This window comes from Strix uralensis, chromosome 13 (assembly GCF_047716275.1).
Source record: "Strix uralensis isolate ZFMK-TIS-50842 chromosome 13, bStrUra1, whole genome shotgun sequence".
Classification (NCBI taxonomy): Eukaryota; Metazoa; Chordata; class Aves; order Strigiformes; family Strigidae; genus Strix; species Strix uralensis.
Window position 1 is genome coordinate 25,467,381 of NC_133984.1, and position 22,360 is coordinate 25,489,740.

General features: G+C 43.7%; 1 pseudogene; it reads right to left on the reverse strand.

The window, feature by feature from the left end:
* LOC141949131 (ras-GEF domain-containing family member 1B-like) overlaps window positions 1-22,360 on the reverse strand; it is a 34,158-nt pseudogene that overhangs the window by 5,214 nt on the left and 6,584 nt on the right.

Consider the following 22,360-nt stretch of genomic DNA (forward strand, 5'->3'; position numbering starts at 1 on the left):
GTTGTACTCCTACTGACAGCTCTTAATAGCAGTGGAGCACGATAATTTGGGAAGTGGATTAAGAAGCTACAAGTAGAAGAGCTGTAGTGGACAGAAACACTGCCTCTTTTGTGTCCTTCGAGGTAATGACTCACACAAATCCAAGCAATCTGTAGAAAAGCAAGGTCAAGGAAGTTGCCATTTACTGTTCCAAGCAGTTCACAGTAACACAAGTCAATTCACTGCAGTGCTTGCTTTCCCTTTGTCTTTCTGAAGGAAACCTCAAAGTCCAAAAAAGCTCAAAGCTAGAGCTAGAAAAGATCTACAGCTTGCTGCCAGAGTAAGACTGCTCCCTAGCGCTCATCTTCTAGCAATTTGTACGTTTGCCTTTCCCCTCAATAGATGATTTCACTGTTTAAACTGTCTGCAGTGCCAGAAACTTCACTGTAGACAACCCTTCCCTGTTGCCATTTCACCCTTGTATCCACCAACCCAACTGGCCCAGGCTAAACAGCTCGCTCTCTCTTTTTGTGCCAGTGGGTATTTTTCAAACAGGTGTGAGTCCTCAATCTTATTCCTTTTCCTTGAACTGAACTGCAGTTCCCTGTCTTCCTATTAAGAGTACCCAGACACAAAGCAACGGTGCAGGAGCGCTGTACAGGGAAAAGTTCCTCCTGGCACCCCACAGTGAAGGCAAACCTCCACAGTCCAGAGCCCCCTGTAGCTATCTCGCAGCAGTTCTAAGCTTGCTCATCAAATTTGGTATCATTTTCATTTCTATTCCATACTGCACCTCACTCTCTTGTCCCATCTTCTTTTGTCCCTCCCCATTTTCACAACACCACAATGTATTTTAGCTTCCAAACTTGGTTTAGGTTTGTTCTTTTCCAGCCTTGTTTACAGTCTCTCAAGACCTTTCCAGGCCTTTGGTAGCACTTGCAACCCCTCCCAGTAAAGCTCACCTAAATGCTTGTTAACATGCCCTTGGCATAAGGTACTAAGGAATACCAGCCCTTGAGGAATGCCTCAAACACGATGCCATTTAGCAACTGCTCTTTGTGTTTATAGTTCTTCCAAATGCCACTCCAGTGCCTTTTGTAATGTGAGTATTATGGCAGCTACGCATGATCTGCTCATTGAAACCTTGTTAATTGCCTTGCCACTAAGTGAATATTAACTTTTGGCTTTGGGCTGAGTTTATTTCAGTACTTACAAGACAACCATCAGTTAAGCATCAAAATATTTCATAATACCTCTGTGAAACTTTACTTCCACCTGAGAACTGGGACTTAGAAAAAGGTCAGGTGATTTCCTTGTGTGCTCCATCCAAGAGGAACGAATATGACAGACTCCCTCTCAGCCCATATCTGATGCTTTAAGTTCAAGACAATTCTTCCTGGTCCAGTTTTTTTTTTTTAGAAACTTTCTTTCAAACCTGCTATAACTCTTCCACTGACCTGCTTCTGTAGCTGGAAAACCCAGGCCCAATGCCAGCACACTTTACTCACACAAATCGAAGAAATTATCAACATCAGTAGGGATTTCTCAGATATGCAAGGCTTCCAAGCAGAATCACTAAAATGAAAAATACTACCAGCCAGCAAGCTGTGTCTATCTGCACAAGATGCAATTATATTATGGGTTTAGGGATGGAGTGAACCTTACGTGTGCTTTGAAAAGGATCTGCCTATGCTGCGTGGTTTCCTCCTAGGCCTAGGTACCAGGCAGAACTTCTTGCCTACCAGCACCTTCATACTAAGCTAGCTTAGCCACCCAGAGCCGTACCAACAACAAACCTACAATATCAGAGCGTTAAAGGAATGCCTTTTTACCCAATAACTTTGTACACAGACAACTTATCTCATCACCACTGGCTATTCTTTGTGCCAACTCTTCTAAGTTCCTCATCATTCTTTCATCTCGGAAATCATAAGGAAATGTCTCTGTCCATTCAGTCAACAACTGTAGGATTTTGGGTGCAATTTTTCATATCTGATTCTATTGGAAAACAGTAAGGAGGAATGATACAAGTAACAGCAGTACAGCACATACCTAACCCAAAGGAAATAGAATTCCCTTCTACAGGATACTGTGGAGCATAAGGGTATGAAGGTCACTTGAATTTTTAAGCTTAACTTAATTCAGCATTGGAATAAAGGCCAGAGCCAATACCCAATGAAGAGATTCTCATTGGCTTATCTGATGTGGAAATTAGGCCCCAGGTAGGTGGAAATCTTAGAATGATTCCCCCCATTATCAGGAGTGTCTCAGTGCAAGACATTTATTAGTGTTTCTATAACTTATGGCTAACTGTCAACAATGAAAGTGATAAGCTCCAGTTCTGCCAGGACTTACACACACACTATACCTTATAGGGAGAAAGCAATGGAATTATTCAAGTATCTGAATTTAATTTGTGTCATTTTCTACTGGCGTGGAGGTTCTCTCCAAACATCCACATCCCGTCCCCTTTCAGCTCCAGCCATGACATGCAAAGGGGCCAGCGATCTAAGCCACTCTGCAAAGACTGTAGCAAGAGCGTAGCTTAAACATGTGAGACAGGTCAGTGTAATCCCCACTGACATGCTCAATTCATCATTACGTCTTTCCAACATTGTGGCATTACATGTCAAGACATTCAGAGCCCTGAAACAAAAGCAACCACTGCAGGGCCAGTGTGGGATATGTCATTAACAGCAGCACTTTCATTTCTGGGCCATATATTGGTAAAACAGTGCAGCAGCAGCAACAGTCTTCACAGAGACAGGCTGAGCAGTGTGGAAATTCCACATGAATGTCAGCAAAGAAAGGGTCACATTCTAGGTGCTTGCATCAGGTTTTCAATCTGTTTAATCCTACTGAGGACTCTCTTGAGTAGGAACATTCTTCCGCGGGCAGGGTGGAGACATTTGAGTGGAAGTAACAGGAGTCCCTGAGAAGGAGGGACCTTACCTTGTCCAGGCCAGGCTCACTCAGTCTCTGCTGCTCAAGGCACAGATGGCAGACTTTGGCCATGAGCTCATGCGGGTGCATGAACAGGTGTGAACTGAGAAGGAAGGTGAAGATGTACGTCCTCTGCAAACAAGAGGAAGACAGAGAAAGGGATGAGGATAAATTACCACCAGCTTTATATTTTCTCCAACTGTGTTCCTGGCAAATCCATTCCTAAAACTTTACTGTCTGCAGAAGAAAACTCTGCATGTGACTGTGACAAGAGCTATTACTACAGCAATAAGCATTTAATTTAACACTTGTCATTGCTCCAGAATCAGTGTTATAAATTCGTGCTTGAGCCAAGCTATGCAAGATTTAACCAGAACAAGGTAGAGTAGGGCTGGTGTAGCTCTCCTATTGCACACAGCCTCATTGCAAGCTCAGTACCTAAAATTACTCAGAATAAAATTTCAACTCATCTTCTCTTGCTCTACAGTAAATCTTTGTGAGAGCCATTACCATGTTACATAACTCTTTGTAGGCTGACAATGGAATAAAATTCATGCTGCAAGTCCAAGATACTTAGAATACCAACAGAGAAATCCTGTCTGCTTCCACATTGATAGTGAAAGTAAACAGTCTTCAGAAAAAGAATAAAAAAAGATGCCAGTTGGCCAGATCGCTGAGCTGACTCAATTTTGCCACGTACACCATCTTTACCATGCTGTGTTTGCCTGTCTGACCTCAGTAAACTGCACACTATGACCTTGTACTTCCTTTAAGAATCTCCAAATACTGTTCATTTCCCACAGTATTGCTTGTCTCCTGGGTGAAAGCAGAGGGAACTGCATAGCTTAATTTTACAGAACAAAAATTAGTAACTCATTCTGAGGTTACAAGAAGAGTAAGAGTAAGAGGCTCCTTATTTTGCTTTGATTTTCCATATATCATGATTTGAACTCATTGTGAGATGGATAGACAAAATAGCCACTCCACTCTCCACACTGCCAGTAGTTAAGTATCTGTGGCACCCACAAGAAAGATTCAACAATGTTCCAGTCCTAGGAACTTGGAATAAACATCATGTTTGACCAACTGATGTCTAAATTGCTGCATGTTTGAATTTTAAGCATTAATGGATAAGCACTAGCTCAAGCACAGTCCTGTGCTGCTACTAACTCTGACCCAAGTTAAAAAAGATCCTGTCTTGGAAACATGAATAGATCTACGACAACAACAGAAAGTGAATATAGGCAGAGTTATGTCTTCAGCAAGAGCCTTTCAACAAGCACAGATGCAGTTTCATCATCCTTCAGTCATCCTCAACTGCCCCCCCCCCCCTTTTGATATCATTCTTCTTCTCTAAGAATTATATAAAATGTCTCAATGCACAGATGCATCTAGACAGGCCAAAAATTCTCAGATGACAAATGTTCCACTCTCACGTCCAGCATCTGTTGATTCCAAACAGGGTGGCACTAGTTCAACCAGTTGCTAATTGCAAGATAGGTGGGGACCTCACACGAGCAATGGGAAATAACCATTAAAAACTGTTTGTTTTTAAACTGAAGACATTCATACTGTCACGCTGGTGGTCACGTCTTTCTCCTCAGCTTGCCTGACAGACTTTAAAGGGTCAATGGTACATACAACCCACCAAACAGTAAGCCACACTAGTACTTACTTTATAAATGAGACCAGGGCTGTGCACCTCACAACAGGAGTAATAAAGAATTAGACTTCCTAGGTCAGGTGAGCTACTGCACGCTGCACTCACATGAAGCAACAGTTATCCTGTCATTGCTACATCAGTCACTTGAACCCCTTCCTTGGCAATCTGATGTGACACGTTCTGCTTTGGCTGTACATGTGCAGTTCCTCTTTACGAGACGCGTGAGGCCCAGCCATACAGCTAACTGGGGTACAGACTTACATCAGGGTAGCAGTCTACACTGGGTACCAAGTGCTGGATCAGAGCTCCCAGAGACCCCGACAGGAGGTTGTTGTCATGGTAACAGAGCCCTCCACAGTTGTCTTCTTCTGACTGATGCAGGTTCCTGTTGTAGCCACTGCTGTCAAACACAGCTGCGAAGGGAGGTGTCTGTGGCATCCTTTCCTGAGGAGACACACAAAAAAGATACGGGGTAATTACCCCAAGGCACAACAATGTAAGAGGCTTTCTACACTGCAGAGATAGGAAGCACTAGAGCACTAGGAAGAAATCCCAGTGTCATACCCTGGGTTGCCTGCACACAGCAGTAAAGATTGTACCGTCTTCCAGCCCGTGCAGATTTCTCAGGGAAGGGCCCACACAGGCTCTCATCACTGCCTGTCTACTGCAATTGCCACGTGCTTTATTTTGTATCTTGCTGTTTCTTCATTAAATGACAGATAAGAGGTCAAGGTTAAGAGTTAGAAGGAGCGTACAAGAATCCTGACAGGTTTTGGGAACTCAAACTTTCTGTAAAGCTTTTGGGGATGTGGCATAACGTTCATTGACAACTTTGGGCAAATCCTTACAGCAGCTACCTAAGAGCAGCGCTCTGATGGGGAAGCGTGTTCAGGCTGTCATGGGCTGCCACAGCCCCCGTCAGCGCAGAGGGAGAGAGACTGAAGCGAAGCCCAGCCCTGAAGAGGCCACGTGTGAGGACAGTCTCCTTATGCAACACGACAACCTTGTAACTACAATCAAAAGCTCCAATTTCCCAACTCAGCCCTGGTAAATCAGTGCTGGGTTTTTCCAATTCTACCGTGACAGGTGTGACCCAAGCTAAAGACCGACACTTCAGGGCATCTGTCTCCACCTACTCTCTGAGTGGCTTCACAGAAATTTGGAAAAAAATGCCTGTGTGTAGTTGTTTATCAATATTGTCCAAATTCACCAATGATATCAAAGATGTGAGCAAAGTCAGACATCTGTTAAACACTCTCTCCAAATTCTGTGACAATATGAAAAATCCAGCCCTGTGTCTTCCAGCTTCAGATTTTCTTAATACTTAAGGAAAAATAAAGCAATTACTCATCAGTCTGCATCTCAGTGCCTGTGGAATAACCAATTTCCTTGGTCTTACCAAGGAAAAGATCAGTCAGTGCTGCAGGCTGTTCAGTCATCCAGAGTAGTGGGTGGGCAGCAAGGGGGCTGTGAGCACCCAAGAGCTCTTTAGGTGACAAAGGCCAAAAGATAAAATCTCTCTGATTATCTGAGAGCTGAGTTCTACCCTCCTTCCCTCCCCTCCCCTCTCTCCTTCCTTTTGGGAGTAGCAGTTCTTGTCAGTTTAAGGAACCTGGGTTTTATAGCCTTGACTGCAAGCCAAGTTTGTGCTCAATTTTAACCACAAATATGTGCTGGTTTTAACTCTACTACAGCAGTTACTGGACCGTGAGTACTAATGGGCCAGGCACATTTCGGGGAGTGGACAGATCAAGTGCAGAAAGGTATTGCACATGCTTCCCCCCTCCCCTCGCCTTGGGAGGCAAGGGAGATCAAATTGAGAAGATAGTATCCCCAGGCTGCCCTGCCTGTGTGCTGACAGAGCGTGTGCATGTGCCTGAGAAAAGCATTAATGCCCCCGAGCCATCATTGTCAGTGCAGATGCTGTTGCTTTTCTCTCCATTGTATCAAATCCTATTTGGGAAAAGGCTCCATAAAGCCACAGACTTCAGCAAACACCAGCCTGTGAAGGCACCCCGTTTTGAGAACAACTAGCAACGTGACAGCCTGGAGATAAACAGCATGCTGCCATCTGTGTGCTCCGCAACCCACAACAAAGATCTGCTCAGAGTGAGCTCAGTGGGGATGACGAGCTATTAAGTTATTAGCTAGATTCCTGGGGACCTGAAGCACCACACACACCATAGACTTGATGCTGCTGGCAGCATGTCCAGACAATGGAGGCATTCAAACCAGCACAAGACTGAGGGATTCAGTAAATAAACAGCAAGAGAAAGCCAAAACCAGTTGCAAAGACAGAGAGGGACAGTGAAAAGAGCCTCTCAGCCTGTGTGATGGGTGCTGACCCCATCTGCATCCAAACGGGAAAGAGTGAGGAGTCTCCGTGTCTGAAAAGTGACATGAGTCACTCTGTGCAGCTGTTCACCAGTGACTGAATTCCACCCAGCCCAACGATTTGGGAGAAGAGAACAACAAAGTCAACACTTGTGCCACAGCGTAAGAGCATGAGGGGCAGGACTGAACAAAACAAGGTTCCTGTACAAGAGAGTTCAAATCACTGGGCAAGTGAGGAGCAATTCAACCACAGCCACACTCTGCGATGATAAAGCATCCTGATGCATAAAGTCTCTTGGGCTTTCAGGCTCTTTGCAAGGCTGGCAAAGTTTGAGAAACAAAGCATTACCAAGGAGCTGACAGGAACGTTCTGCAGCAATTTCTAGGTTTTCATACTGTTCAAAGCTCACCGTGTTTTAATCACAGAGACTTGAACAAATCCAAAATATTCTGCAGCCCACGGCGCTGAAAGATGTCCTGTTTGCACACAAATTCAGAAGCTTTCAGCTACTGTAGCAAAGTTTACTCAGCCATGAGGCAAGTGGCAGTGGACAGTGTGTAAACACTTGCCACCCACCAAACCTTATACTCTACAAGGGAATAATACTCTACAAGGAAAGTGAGAAAGGCTAGTCTGCATCTGCAAAGCAACTTGACATCAATATTGTCACTGTAAAACACCAAGGCGAGTAGTGGTTTCACTCCAGATTTTTGCTTTGGGTGGTGAGAGTTATGTGAAATCACAACTAATTGCTGGCTCGGCTCGCTAAAACGTCTATAGATTCCAGTTTCACCCTGAATTGGGCTGTTTTGGTTAATACAAAGCTGACTCGGGCGGTATCTCATTTCATGGGTGATACATTGTTTGGGGAAAAACCTCCACTTCCACCATACCACTAACTTCTGTCAGGGTAAGAACTGAAACAGGTGTGAATCACAGCAGGGTTTTCCTCCCACCTATTTCACACACGCATACTACGTATTACTGCCTGTTAAAGCACAACTTGTCAGAAGGTCTGCAGGCAGTGCTTAAATTCTAATAACTAATTCCCAAAGGGAATTTGGGTTTGCAGCTCCGGCTGATCTTTTCCTTGGTAAGACCAAGGAAATTGGTTATTCCACGGGCACTGAGGTGCAGACTGATGAGTATTTTTCCTTAAGTATTAAGAGAATCTGAAGCTGGAAGACACTGGGCTGGATTTTTCCTTTTCAATTTGAAGTTGCAGTCCCCTAACGCTCAGCACAACACTTACTCCCACAACCACGTGGATCCTTCTTCAGAAAAAACTAAATTTGAGACACAGAGAGCCTCCTAGCCTCAAGAGGAAAGGAATAAAATCATCAGGTCATTAATAGATACACTGATTCATAACAATAAAATAAAATTCCCAAAAGTCTGGCTGCGAAAGGTACATATTGGCTCACTTGTTTGCTCTCTATTTCTGGATGCTGCTTGACAGAGATGGTTCAGTTCTGCTCAGTGAGACATCAAGCTAAGAGATGTTCTGTACGCTCCACGTTCAAACACTGTGAACAAGGCACAGGACATGTTCTCGATGCAATGAAAAGGGATGATACCAAAGTGTGACAGAGATAAATACAGCATAGCCAACAGGATGATTCATCCAACACACGTGCTTTTCCAGCAGGACTCCTTTATTACCTCGACCTTGACTCTTCTGTTGTATTTTATATGGAGGTGGAGAAACAAAGCAGCATGCTCAGTTCTAACTAGCTCAGGAGCTAAACACAGAACACTAAACCGTGTCTTCAGAATGACTTGAGTGGAACTGAAATTTGGTCACTGAGCAGAATCTGGACCACAAAGCCTTAGCATATAGAGCAGAGGTATCTTGGGACCTAAAAATATTGATAAACCACAGCAATACAATATCTGACAAGCAGGAATTAGAAAAAAAGACAGGGAATCTGATTTTAGTGAAAAACATGCTGAGAGTTAAAACTGCAACTTTTTAACTGGGCTTTGAAAACATTTGGCTGTCACCAACATGAAAAACATTTCTCTCTCCTCTCTTTTTTCTTTTTTTAAGAAGGAAAAGAGTGGCTTTTTTTTTTTTTTTTTTTTTTTTGTTAAAGACCCGACTTGAAGGAAAGAGCAATTAGATAATTTCCTTGCTCTACCAGTGATGTTTTCCTATGACAGAGTGAAGTCGGTAACTCCCTGCCTTGTGCAAAGAGGAATAAACATTTTTTCTGCATTTAGTGTCATTATGGAGAACGTGAGATCTTGGGCATTAAGGTCCAGATTCTGGCTTTGAGTAGCCTCTGACAAGAAAGAAGTCCCAACCTTCCCAGTAACAGCAGTGTAAATGGAAAGCCAGAGCCAAAGACAATGTGCTCAAAACCCCACCAGTTCCTGCAGGAGATGAGTTCCAGTTTGGCAAAACTAAAAGAATCAGACGTAGCTTCCAGGCCGCCAAGGTCTTGTCCAAACCTCTGTGTTCAGCAACAGAAGAAAAATCTGTTTTCTACTAGCAATGGAGGAAGGTTGCATTGGTTCGTTTTCATTTATATTAGAGAGCTCAGTCTGCCCGTCGGGTGTATAAAACAGAGCCAGCAATATGGACAGCTCGTATCCTTTACAGAAGCACCCACTGAGGGGTTCAGTAGTAGCCACGGAAGGTGCCTTTAAAGACACTGCCAAACATTTTCAGCTCCTTGGTTATGTGCAGGTACCTCCCATCCTACATCCCTCAGCCAGAGGAACGGTGACTGAATTTGTTATGCGTCCCAAGTCACACCTCCTCATAGAAGATACAAACCTCATGTGTGCAGTTACATCCCCTCAGAGCTGCTTCACCACCGAATCAGAGACCCCAAACCACATTTAGTAGGCGATTACCATCCTGCCTTGTTCTTAAGGATGCCATTACAAAATTGAGGTATGGCAAAACAAAAGTCTGCTGGGGAAAGGACTATAGATCTTAACGCCTTGCACCAACCTGGGAAAGTCTGAGCAAGTCAGAATGAGCCTCGGCTTTCACAGATAGAAAGGAAGTAAGGACTAGGTGCTTGCCAGCAACACCCAGCTTTCTCTGGAGTGTTTCTGAAAAGTGTGGAGTGTTTTAGACAAGGGCACAGGCTACCCAAAACAAAAGCATAGCAGACACAGGGGCCACCACTGGTTGCATTCCATACAGCTGGGTGTGTTTGCTTTGCTTACAAAAGCATTTGTTTCTGCACTAAAAGGTAAATTCTACAGCTCAAGCTATTGAGAAGATAAAAACCTGAAATACCCCCAGGTTGGTGTTTCATATGCCTTACTTGTAGAAACTTAGATCTTATAACTATCCCAGCTCAAGTCCTCCTGCTCCCATTCTTCCATGCAGAATTTGCCACACAATTCCAGCAGTGTGACTTCAGCACAACTTGGACTCACAGTTCCTTCCTATATATTGTCCTTCCTAGAAATACTTCTTCGTAACTGCACCTTGTAAGAGGCAGAGCACAGAATAGTATTTCATACTCACACAGGAGATTGAAAGAGGAGCGATATGGGCTTTTTCCTGGCTGAAATCGAGAGCAAGACTAAGAGCAATTCAGAAGGAATCCACCACAGAGCAACAGGAGCACTAAAACTATCCACAGGTGATACTGCTAGACAGCAACATAGCAACAGAAACACATCTTGCACACAGCAGAGACCAGTGAAGTGCAGTCCCTGGCAGGGAAGGCAAAGATCTGAGGCAGGCAGAACAAACCCCACTGAGCCTTGAGAGACTTCTTCATTTTCACTAAACCAGCAGAGGAACAATTTTGTAAAGTTTACAATTTTGTAAAGTTCTCAAAAAAGTCCCCAGGCAACAATGGGCTGGAAAGGAAGAAGGAAAACCCCAGTAAGCAAAGAACAGACCAGGGACTGAATTTCAATGAAAGGCATCTTCCTCCTGAACATGCAAAGGAACTCTTTCTTGGATCTATAGATAGATCTCGCTGATGATGCGGGAAGGTCAGATGCAGCACTGCTGACTGATCACTCACACAGGAGAACTCCGACGCAGTAATTAAGCAGATCCTGAATCACCCGAAACTAAAGACCTTGGCTACTGAACTGCAAAAGTGTGATGGATATGAATGCATTTGTGTGTATGCTTGGGAGCCTTAGGAAAAGTGCAGGGGGTGTGAGAATGCCTTGAATTTCTCAAAACATGTCAGGGTGGAAAAAGGGAGGAAAACAAACAAGTTCCTCTTGATGCTGATGTGCTGTAAATCCATGTCCCCTGCTTAAGCCCCAAGAACCAACCTCCCTTCTGCCCTTTCCCCGTGCTCTTCTTCTGGGGGGCAGAAGAGTGGCGCAGGTCTGATGATGCTGAGGGTGGCTGTGCCACCACGATGCTGCAGTGCCACGCAAGTACACGGGCAGACTGCACCACTGCAAAAATCCCAACTGCGGGGAAATGACCTGGGCCAAGGGAGAGGGCAGGGCGTATGTTCCTCCCAACCAAAACACACGGAACAATCTGTATTGCTGGACACACAAAAGCAGCTGCCTTGAAACACAGAACATGGAAAGAAGACCACGTGTGTAATATATTCGCTTTCTCCACACACTTGTACCTTACCTTGATCACAACACAGCGGAGATTTTTATCTGTAGGTTAAAACTGAGGCGGCCACAATTGTTAAAAAAGATACTATACGAAGTGTGCTCCACCACTGACTGATTAATCTTTTTATTAAGTTCATTTGTAAGTTATTTTTTAATTTATGGGCAATTTCTTCATCTGGATGATGTCCTTTTAACATTTTAATTACATTTTCAGTTCAAAATAAGGCTGTTCTCCCATGGGGTTTTTTAACCTTGTAAATTTCTTCAATAATCCCACTTTTTTTTTTTTTTTTTCTGGTTTCAGAGGAGAAGTTTAAAAGGAGCCATACAGGGTAAGTATCTAAGTGACATGATGGATTAGCACAGATGTCACAAGCCACCAGAGATTCTAGAAAAGTTCAGTTCATTGCACACTCCATAGCAACTCCTGTAAAGCTCGAGAGATTTACAGAATGGATGGAATGGGAAAGGGTGCAGAAAGGCCTCAGACCAGCCAAAGCCTGCAGTGAAGTACCATCCACCTTAAACAACAGACAACACATGTAGCGACTCTTTTCTACCAAAATTTATGAGCGGGCAGCTGGACTGAAAGCAAAAGAAGTTTTGATAGACAACTAATACTGGGATCATAATAAGAAACAACTTCCCCCCACCCCCTTCCTGGATCTATTTTCATTAAAGAATTCATAAATGGTCCGTCCTCCAAGCACTTTGTTTAAAACCAAACAAATGCACAAGCTGAGTATGATCTCCTCAGTCCTACACATTAGATTTCATTCAAAATTAGACACCATCAGGAAAGACAGACAGCTACTGCCTGGCCAGCACAAAGTGTTAAGAAATTGGCTGGAACTGCTGATGGCAAAATCGAGAGCTTTGAAATAGGAGTACAAGTGTATTAAATGCAAAGAAAACACAGGCACACGACTGAAGCCTTATGCTTTTTTAACTCACTGAAGCAGGATGGGGTTTTTAGAAGGACACAGCATTCCCCTAACTGCACTGAGTGAAATACAGAAGAGTTTTGCCAACTGTTCTGTTGGGAACAGAGGTCTTTTAAATATTATAGTCATAAAACCCTAAAATGCCACCTCTCTATTCAGTCTCGTCAGGGCTCCCATCCCCCATCAAGGCACAGAGCTCTGCAGACCCAAGCAGGTTTCCATCCCGGCCTCCCACGCTGCTGAGCAGCCAGCTGAGTGCTGCTCATCAATCAGCTGATGAACTGCTGCGGTTTGCAGTCAGGAGTTTTAAGGCAAGGGAACAGCAGTGATGATTTACTTCAAAACACCACGCTGTAAACCAAGTGATTCAGCAGCTGATGCACGGTGGCTCAGCTGTCCAGGAACGGGGTGGACCTGCGATGTCATCCATGCTATGCCATCCCCACCAGTGAGTCAGAACCCTGACACTCTGTCATTTCTGCAGCATGCTTTGTGCCTCCTGTGTACTTCAGACTGAAGAGATAGAAAATTGATGCTGTCAACAGAGAAAGGAGCAGTTTCCCCTACGCTATCATCATAACAGTACCACTGGTTTCAATATCGTATTAAACTCCCACTAACCTTGGGGAATATGATCCATTTCGCCCTCTACAACTCCCTGAAAGGAGGGTGCAGAGAGGGGGGATGAGTCTCTTGACCCAAGTACAAGCACCAGGACAAGAGGGAATGGCCTCAAGCTGCGCCAGGGCAGGGTCAGACTGGCTCTTAGGATATTATTCACAGAAGGGGTTGTTGGGCGTTGGGATGCTTGAAAGACAGGAGCCTCTGGCTACTACTTCTGCACACAAGCATACAAGGAGCATGTAAACCTGAGCTCCTTTGGCCAGGATTATTTTGGAGGCGGGCACACAACCCTACCTACCTGCCATTTCTTTAAATTCAGACTCTAGAAAGAAATGCTTTAAAAATTTACTTTCAAAATAATTGAGCTGGCAAGATAACAAATAGGTAAAGGGACCCCAGCACAAAGGGCCTTTGCCCACACAATTCCCTTTCTGGAACTGGGACTTAAAGGCTCATGTGATCTCACTGTGAATTTTAGAAATTACTTGCAAGGCTTCAAGGTCTGGATTCGCACAAAAGCTCATTCTGTCCATCTGCACAGTGTCACATATAATGTGCAGTATAACCAAATGACATTGCAACGTTATTTCTGGAGGAAGATGACACAATGCCGAGCCAGAAGCCACAGCCCTTACACACGTACCCTGGGCCTTTCCCACTGTGGTGGGTATGTCAGAGGATGGTGCGAAGTATCTTCCCCAGGCTCTGCTCTGCGATGTCTCCTCTCTGTGACAGGTTTCCCAATGCAATAAACTATTTCACTCTATTGATTCCTGTTTACCCCTACGATTCTCTTCACCAGACAACTCTTGCCGCCATACCTACAAGAAATCTACTAGAAAAAAGATTTAGACTTAATCCAGATAAAGTGTTTCCCCCTTTTCCTTTCGCCCCTCTCAGATTAGAGGATAAACATGTTTTTCCTTCCCCGTGTCTCCCGTATTCTCAGACACAACCTTTGTTTAAAGCAGAAATATTTTCCTACAGTAAGTGCCTGTTATCCTGGTTTGTCCTGGTGCAGGCTGACAAGAGGGAGGGCAGCCTGTGTTCTCCTGGCAGAGCAGTGCCAGGTGTGCAGCGAACAGCACGCGGGGCGTGAATCAGCAGCGCTGCACTGCGGCAGGACTGGCACATGCTGCAGCTCAGGGCTGTAAGTCAAGGATCGTGCTAAGCAAGCGAGGTAATTTGTCTGTGTGCTTGGCATTGCTCAGGCCTCACTTGCAACAGTGCAAGCGGTTATGGATAACTTGGCAAGAGTTGAGAGGAGATCAAGAATTGTAAGGAGGTCAGAGGTATAGTTGTGAGCTAACGTTCCAAACGCAGAACGTGCCCAGTCTGCATTGCTCAGGTGCTTTGTTATTTACCCTCCCCATTTCTGATACGGTAGTGCTCACAACAGCAATGCAGATTAAGGGAATTAAGCCCAAACAAAAACTAAAAAACTAGATGGGGGCTGATTAAACCAATTAGACTGATGTTCACTAAACAAGTTCTTTGCGGGCAGTGTTCTAAAATCCAGGCCCGGGCCCCATGGCTGGGTCTGCTGGCATGAAACCCAGCATCTAGGTTGGGCTTTAACACGGGACCCTCTCCTGTGGCAGAAACACAGACCCCAACCTTGGGCTGCAAACCAGCCCTCCGCTTTGCCTGCGGGTTTGAGCTGTGGGAAACTTCATCCACAGCCCCATGTTATCTCCATTATTACTGTAAAAGCTTTTTTTCATCCAAATATGAAAACTGAATGTGTTACTTCAAAACAAACTGGATTTTAGGAGAGAAGAGATTTTTGTATCTATAGACACAGGAAATCTGTGGGCCCACGTGTGCAACCAAACTACAGTTCTGGCTAATTGTAACCAGGCTCCTGGGCTTCCAGGCCCACTCCAGAAAAGGTGGGTTGAAACACCAATACCAGTATTAACCGCTGAAGAAGCAGGAGTTTAACTCCCAAAATTTCAATATTTACATAGAAGGAAAATGTATTTTTTCAAGATATTTCTGTTTACTTTTCTGGTGACTGGTAGCTGAGCTGATAAGCTTCAAATCAACATATTCATACTATCCAGTGTTTCTGCAAGACATAAGAATCAGAAGTTATAAAAAATGGGGGTGAGAAGCATATTTAATGGCATCAGATGACTCGAGGAAATTAAGCTTTAGAAAAATCACCAAGCCTGGGAATACTGAGAATAGAGCTGTTAACTCTATGCAGCTTCCGTTGTGGATTAACTTCCCTTGCGTGGTTGAACAATCTGTCTACTGATAAAACAACCTCCCCCCTGCCCCCAGGCTCTGGGTTTATACTGATCCCATGCAGCATTGCTTGTGCTATGTGCCCCAGCCAAATACTCATCATTTCCAAGAGATAAACCAGAAAACACTTCCCTCGGTTTACCCAGTAATCTTTACTTGTCAGATCATGCAAGCAGGGTCTGTACAACAGTTAAGTGATGCTGGATGTTAAGCATAAAGAGAGAACACACTTGTTTCAGCAAGTAACTGGACAGTTCTCCATCAGAGCAATGTGAAACAATTGCCTAAACTGGTTGCTCTCTGCCTCCTGTAACTCCAAAGAATCATCAAAGAAGAGTAATTAAGAGCAAATAGCCAATACCCATTCTTTTTTCATTCTAATACTCGTTGCTGTGCAAATAAATCAAGCCTTACCCTGTGGTTTGTAGCACTTCCCTGCATAAAACAGAAAGACATGAGGTTTCCTTTAAGACCTATGTTTATTCATTTTGAACTTGAACTAGGATCGTATTAAAAATAGATTACAAATCATTTAAGAGCTATTAATGTTTGCCAAAACTAAGCTGTGGTTTTACATAACAGCAAAGTCAGACTAAATGAAAAGTAGCATTTCACTGCGGAGAAGTCCCGTTACACAAAAAGCACACAACGTATCTGGCGCTTCAAAAAGTACCCAGCAGAATCCCACACACAAAGAGCACTCGATACAAACAGATGGAAAGGAAGGATTTAGAGTTTGAAGTTAATTCTCTGAAATTCAGAAATAAGCATTGGTCTGGCAATATTAGCACATTTAAACCTCTGCACAGGACTGCTGAAATCACTGAGACACCTGCACAGGGGCAATTATTTGCAGAACCAGATACCAAAACCCTTGAGCATCTTTGAATTTTCAAAAAACTGCTTCAAATTCAATTTACACTGTAAACATTTAGATTAGAGGGATCAGTCCAGCAGATCGCTTAAACCTCGCCTTAGCTTCAAGTTGGAAATTAAGAGCGTACTTCAGTGATTTGGCAGAGGATGCAAGCAGTCTTCAGTGTTTCGATGGAGGGCTATGACAGGGAATGATTCTGTGTGGAGATGAAGGGATGTACAAGCACTCAGGGCACTCGACTGGTAAGCAGACAGCACTTCCTGTAATAGATTTTTTGTAACGAGACTTTGATTTTAGCTGTTTACAGCTTTGTCAGAATTCAAGCAATCAGAGCTGAAAGTGTTGATGGCAGGTGTCTGCTTCAGGCTAGGGCAAAATTCAGATAAAACTATTTATACTCTTCTGAAAAGGGGGTGGACAAAAACCTACTGTTATTGCTCATGTTCCTGTGTTGACTACATCTTTTTTATTTGTTACTGTCACCTATTGAAGGAAAACATTCTGTGACAAAGCCCTGGACAGGGGCTTGAAAATTGAAAGAATATGCTCCCTGTAATTTACCTTTAATGCCCCAATTCAGACAAGCTCTTAATTTCTGAAAGCTGTTTGCCTTACAAGCACATGTGAGAATCAGCAAAACTCTCACAGACCTTCTCATGACTGCCAGCCTCGGGCAGGAGCTGAGCTGGACTTGCACCGAAGTGATGCCCCTCTGCGCAGCGGGCTCCAGAGCTGAGAAGATGGAGAGAGTCTTCTATATTCTCAGGGCCCTCCGTGTTAACACCAAGACAGTGGGAAAAGGAGGGAAAAATTGACGAAACTGCGGAAGGATCAAATACTATACGTTGGGGAGAAACAAGGTGGGATAAGGAAATTGTGTATTGTGATAATATATAGTTAAGGAGGAACCTCACAGAAGAAATTAAAACTGTAGGTGACATCTCTCACACGGAGGTATCTCCGCTGGAGCTCAAGACCACTTGCCAAGGAGGTAAGCACTGCCCAGATGAGCAAAGCAAAGCACAGAAGTATCAAATTCTGTGTCATCTGGCAGGCCAGCAAGAGGAACATGCAACTTCTGAATCCCCGCCCATACACCAGTGCTTCAGAGACAGAGAACGCTGACAGGAGGACGGACTCCATTGAGTCATTCCACACACCTGAGCTCCACAGGGCATCGTTTACGTGGGTGACAACCAATGTGTAAAAATAGACATTGAATCTTTAAAGCCACTGACATCGGAGAACGACAAGGCCAAGCGCTGGTGTGGGTGGGGAACAGAGGGGAAAGACAGCCATCCTGGAATAGTGTTATTTTCTCTCCCAAATGACAAAGCAAGCCAGTCTGAGCCATTGCTCACGTGTCCTGAGGCTGTCCTCTGTAAGCTGTCACACAGCCCTGCCTTCTCTCCTGTGAAGCCCCTGTGTGAGGCAAGCACATACCAATGGCTTAGCACAGGCTGGCCTAAGGAGGACACCAGCTTCAGTTTCTCTTTCATCTCATCTAACTGGGGATTATCTTGACCCTTCCCCAGGTCTGGCCAGCATGAGAGTGAAGTTGCATAAATCAAGCCAGATAAGGCTGAAGTTATGTTGGAAAAGCATCTTTAAGCTCTCAAGGACAAGCAGCAACTCTTTCATTTACGACAGTTTATAGGCTGCTGCTTACTTGAGAGTCCCACTGAATCCTTCAATGTCATTGTGGAACCACTAGCCATGATGAAACGTGTCAGCATTTGGCCTACCTTAAAAATGTATTTTTGTAAGGAGCAAATGGCTGTGTCCTTTTGAGTAAATATAACTCTGCCAGTACTATTGGGGCACTTTACAAGTTCAAAACCATCAAAAGAAGTGCAGCTCCATGCGTGATGTTTCACTGGCTCCTGACGTCCCTTACAAGCTGGGAGATACAGTAAAGCTGAACCCAACTCAGTATGGCTTAATCCTGACTTTTATCTCTAAGAGATGTTGTTGATTCATTGCAATCACTTGCATTATTGATGGCCTCTGTTTAACTGTCCCCAAAGGAATAAACTGTCCAGAGCACAATAATTAAGTTTCCTGTTTATTTACATAAAACTTCCCCAAAGTATTCAAACTAATAAATCTTTACAGCTACCTGCAAATTTGAAAAATATTCCACATTGTCTTAAAGACAAAGATGAGGCATTTTCAAAGGCAGATGATGTAGCACATGAGCAGCCAGCCCCAAGAACAGAGCTGAACCCTGATTCCCAAGCCCTCTGTGCCCTGGGAGGTCAGAGCGCTGGCGATGGGAAGTAGCCTCACTGCAAACCAGACTGTCCAGAAGAAATAACAGCCCTGCACAATTACTGGCTTTAACTACGGGTAAAAGCTCTCATTTGGGACCTCGACTGATGATGTGCATGTGACGTACAACTACAGAAGAACTGATGAAAGTGATCTGGCTTCTGCAGCTGGTGGGGAACTGCAAATGCTTTAGACTGTGTCGGGGCCCCGTGCCTTAAGCTCTAACAGCCCTGAACTCCTCCTTTAGTAGCACCATTCCAGAGCTGGCTGTCGGGGTCTTTATTTCTGTTTAGTTATTGATTTACAGTTGCTATTGCTGGAGGCTTCTTCCTCACCCCCTCAAGACAAGGAAACATTTACAACTTCTCCTGCAGCCCTGTTCTCCTTTCAGCCTGCCATCCTCTCAAAGCTCCCTGCCAGCCTGCAGCAATCCCCCTGGGAATGGCAGCTGATGTCCTTACTGACAGCCGCCCTGTACTCTGCCATCTGCCAGCACTTGATGGCAGTTGAATAAGCATTAAGACATTAACAGTCTGGCACAGGTTTAAGGTTTAATAATTAATAATTTAATAATTAATAAAGTTAATAATGTTCTGTGGACTCACTACACCCACACAGGCAGCCAAAAAAACCCTTGTGCACTGAATTTTGCCATGCCTGGGGCTGGGCAAGACTGCAGCGACAGATTAGCTGTGGGGGTGAATGCCACCTTTTGCTGTTCCAGACAACAAGGCCTGAGCTCTGGCCAGTGAGGCTTTGAAGGTCTTTCGCTGTACTGCAATTGTATATTGGGATCTGGGCTACCAGAAACAGACTCACTGGTTTGGGGAAATAACAGGAAAGAGTAGACAGAAACATGCAACAAACATGCAAAAAAAATGCAACAAACAAAACAAAGCTCCAAATGAAAACAAACAAACCACCTCCTCCCAGAGCCAAACCCAACCCTTCTTCTGAATTTTCTAATGTTCATAAACCCTCCCTGAACTGCTGAACTGGAATTCGAGAGCTCTGAACTGCCTTTGGAGCGCAGAGTCTTGTACCACAAGTATCACGAGGGCACAACAGTCTCCATTTGAATGGATTATTAAAATGAGAAAATGATCCTACTATGTTTGCTTAAAGTTTATACTAGTCCTTGGTTTATTTCTCTTGTGTGTATGCCTAGCATGTAGCCAGTCTGGCGCTCTGGTGTAACGGATGATCCATTAGCTTGACAGACATTCCCTTCTGTCCCTTCTAACCATACCAACCCCGTCAGGCGATGTCATGGAGGAAATTCATCCTTTTAACCTGCAGCAGTGATGGCTCTTAGACAAACCTCAAAGCACTGGTTATAGTAAGAAGCTTCTGTACCAGATGACTTGCAGGAAACTTGGTACACCTCCCAGATGTTTAATAAACTTGGCAGTGATCTCTCAAAATCTTTGGCTAGAGTTCAGACATCTCTACCCACAACCAGTACACAAAGGATTAAAAGACTTCAAAACCAACAAATGTTGTTTTGAAGTATGGATAGAGTATGCACACACATTTCTCTATGCTTGCTATTTTGTGAAGGGATCTGGCATTCTTTCCACTGTTATGTGGTGCAAAATAGGCTTATAGGTCAACAGAAAAGGCAAGGGAAATGAAAAGATGTCCTGAAAATGAAGAAAATAATGCCTTTATTACTTTTAAGGTGTTAGTTCAGTTGCAGGTCAGTGAAGAAAAAGGAAGATTTGTTATGAATGAAAGCAGTTTGACAGTCTACGTGAAAGGAATCTGGTGTGTGACCTCTCTCAAGTTCCAGGGAATGATCCACATTTTCAAAACTGTCACCACAGCACCCAGCAGCTGCATGAGGAATAGCCTTCCTATGCAAGTATGTGTGAGATGTTGAAAATCTCTCCCAAAAGATGTTGAAATCACCCCAAAAAATGCATGTTCATGAACCAACAATCTCAAACGTAGTTCAGACTGAAAATTTTATTTATATATTTTTTAAAAGATTAAATTTCAAATTCAAAATTTTGTATTATTTAAAACCTTATTTAATAAATTAACCAATGTGTGAAAACAAAGGATGGCTTGAATAAAACCCCCCAATTTTTGAAATTCAGAAATAACTAAGTAGAAAATCTCAAAGCTTTTTCAATTCTCCCCCTGTGAGAAGGTTATCAGATTGTTTTTTCAAAAACTACCCTTCTTCCTGATGGTTTTCAGTTTTGAAAATTTGTCTGGTCATGAGGGGAAAAAAGTGTCCCTGGGAAATTTCATACTCTCTCCACTTAGTTGAAAGGTCGCCTGTGTGTCCCCAGCTGCCCCTTCCAGCTTCCAGTGCAGAGGATTACAAAGGTCTGCAGAATAAAACCTGCCTGGAGCCCTCGACTCCACACACACACACACATATAATGGAGCAGCTACTACACCCAAAGCAAGAAAACCAGCTGGTGCTCAGCCTTCAGCCCCTTTTTTAGCCCGGTGTATGTCTCCCAAAAGTCCTGGAACAACAGTTCCTGAGCTCATAGACCGCCACAGGTACTGTCCTCCTGGCAGGACATGCAAGGCAGAAAACAACCCAAAACCTTCTCCAGCTGCAGGGTAGAAGCCCTGGCTGTGTATCTCCCTATTGGGATGGGCATCTCTTTGCAGAAATATGCTAAGGCTTTTCTTTCCTGAAAAAATAGTGGTGGGATAGAGGATAGGAACGGTTACTACTGATGTTTTTTCTGCCGTTACTCTCTGTCACTGCAAAGACTTGCCATCGAGTCAATGCTTCTGATGGGCAGAAAGCGAACACACAAAAGTCTCAAGGGAAACAAGGCAGGTTTAGCAGCTTGTCCTGTCACCGTGTGACTCTCCAGTGTTTCATTCTATTAAGCAAGTAACAGACATTTGAAAACTGTTTAAATGTTACTTCAAAACAGCCATTCCTGAAATGGAATAAATAGTGAACGCCTCAATTCTTGTCTAAATATGGTTTAGCAGGCAGAGTTTTACACCCATGATAGGCTGAAACTCTTGTCTGCTGTGCCAGTTCACCAGCTCTCAATGGCAGTTGGCTTCTTCACCTTCCTACAACACAATGGAAAGGAAAGGCACTCTGCCAGAAACCAAGGTTCAGATTCTGCAAACCCTTATGCACATGCTCAACATTAAGAGGAGCTGACCCGAGAGAGAGAGAGTCTCATTAAACATTCACACAGTACTTCAGACAGAGCACATGAGTGCAGGTATGTAGGAGACAGGCTGAGAGGAAGGATGTTTACACTAAAGAGTGCAATTTCCTCCTCAGATTTACAGCAGTGTTTAAATATGATTGTTTTATTGTCATCAGTACTACTTTGTGAGAGCATCACCTCAGTCAAGTAAGATATTTCTCATCACCTCTAACACTGGGATGAACACCACAACAGGCAATTAGGAGAAATTAATCAGAAGACTAATTTAAAAAAAGAAAAAAAAAGAGGCTTTGAGTCTAGTTTGGGTTTTTTTTACATAAACTCCTGCCTCTTTCTTGTGTTTAAACAATGATACAGCCACAGTGTCAGAATTCAGAAACACAACAGTAGTAAAATGCAGAAGTGATTATGAACGTATCTGAAAACAAGTCTCTGGAAATCAGCAGTGCCACAGTTTCAGCCTTCTGGGTTACTGGAGTAACACTGTGCTCATTTTTCATATTGCAACAAAAGCCAGAATTGTCCTGCCATTTTTCAGCAATTCAGTTCAATTGGCCAGCTCCAAATATTTTATCAGAAATGTTATGGCATGAAGATATTTTCTTCCTTGCATTGAAAGAAATTTTTATAAAGCAAAAAATCTGTTTCCTTTGTTTGGTTTTACCTAAGTTTCATGGCCATGGGAAGAAGCATGCATATATGACCCAAATGTATTTTTAAGGCTCAAAAAGCCATGTA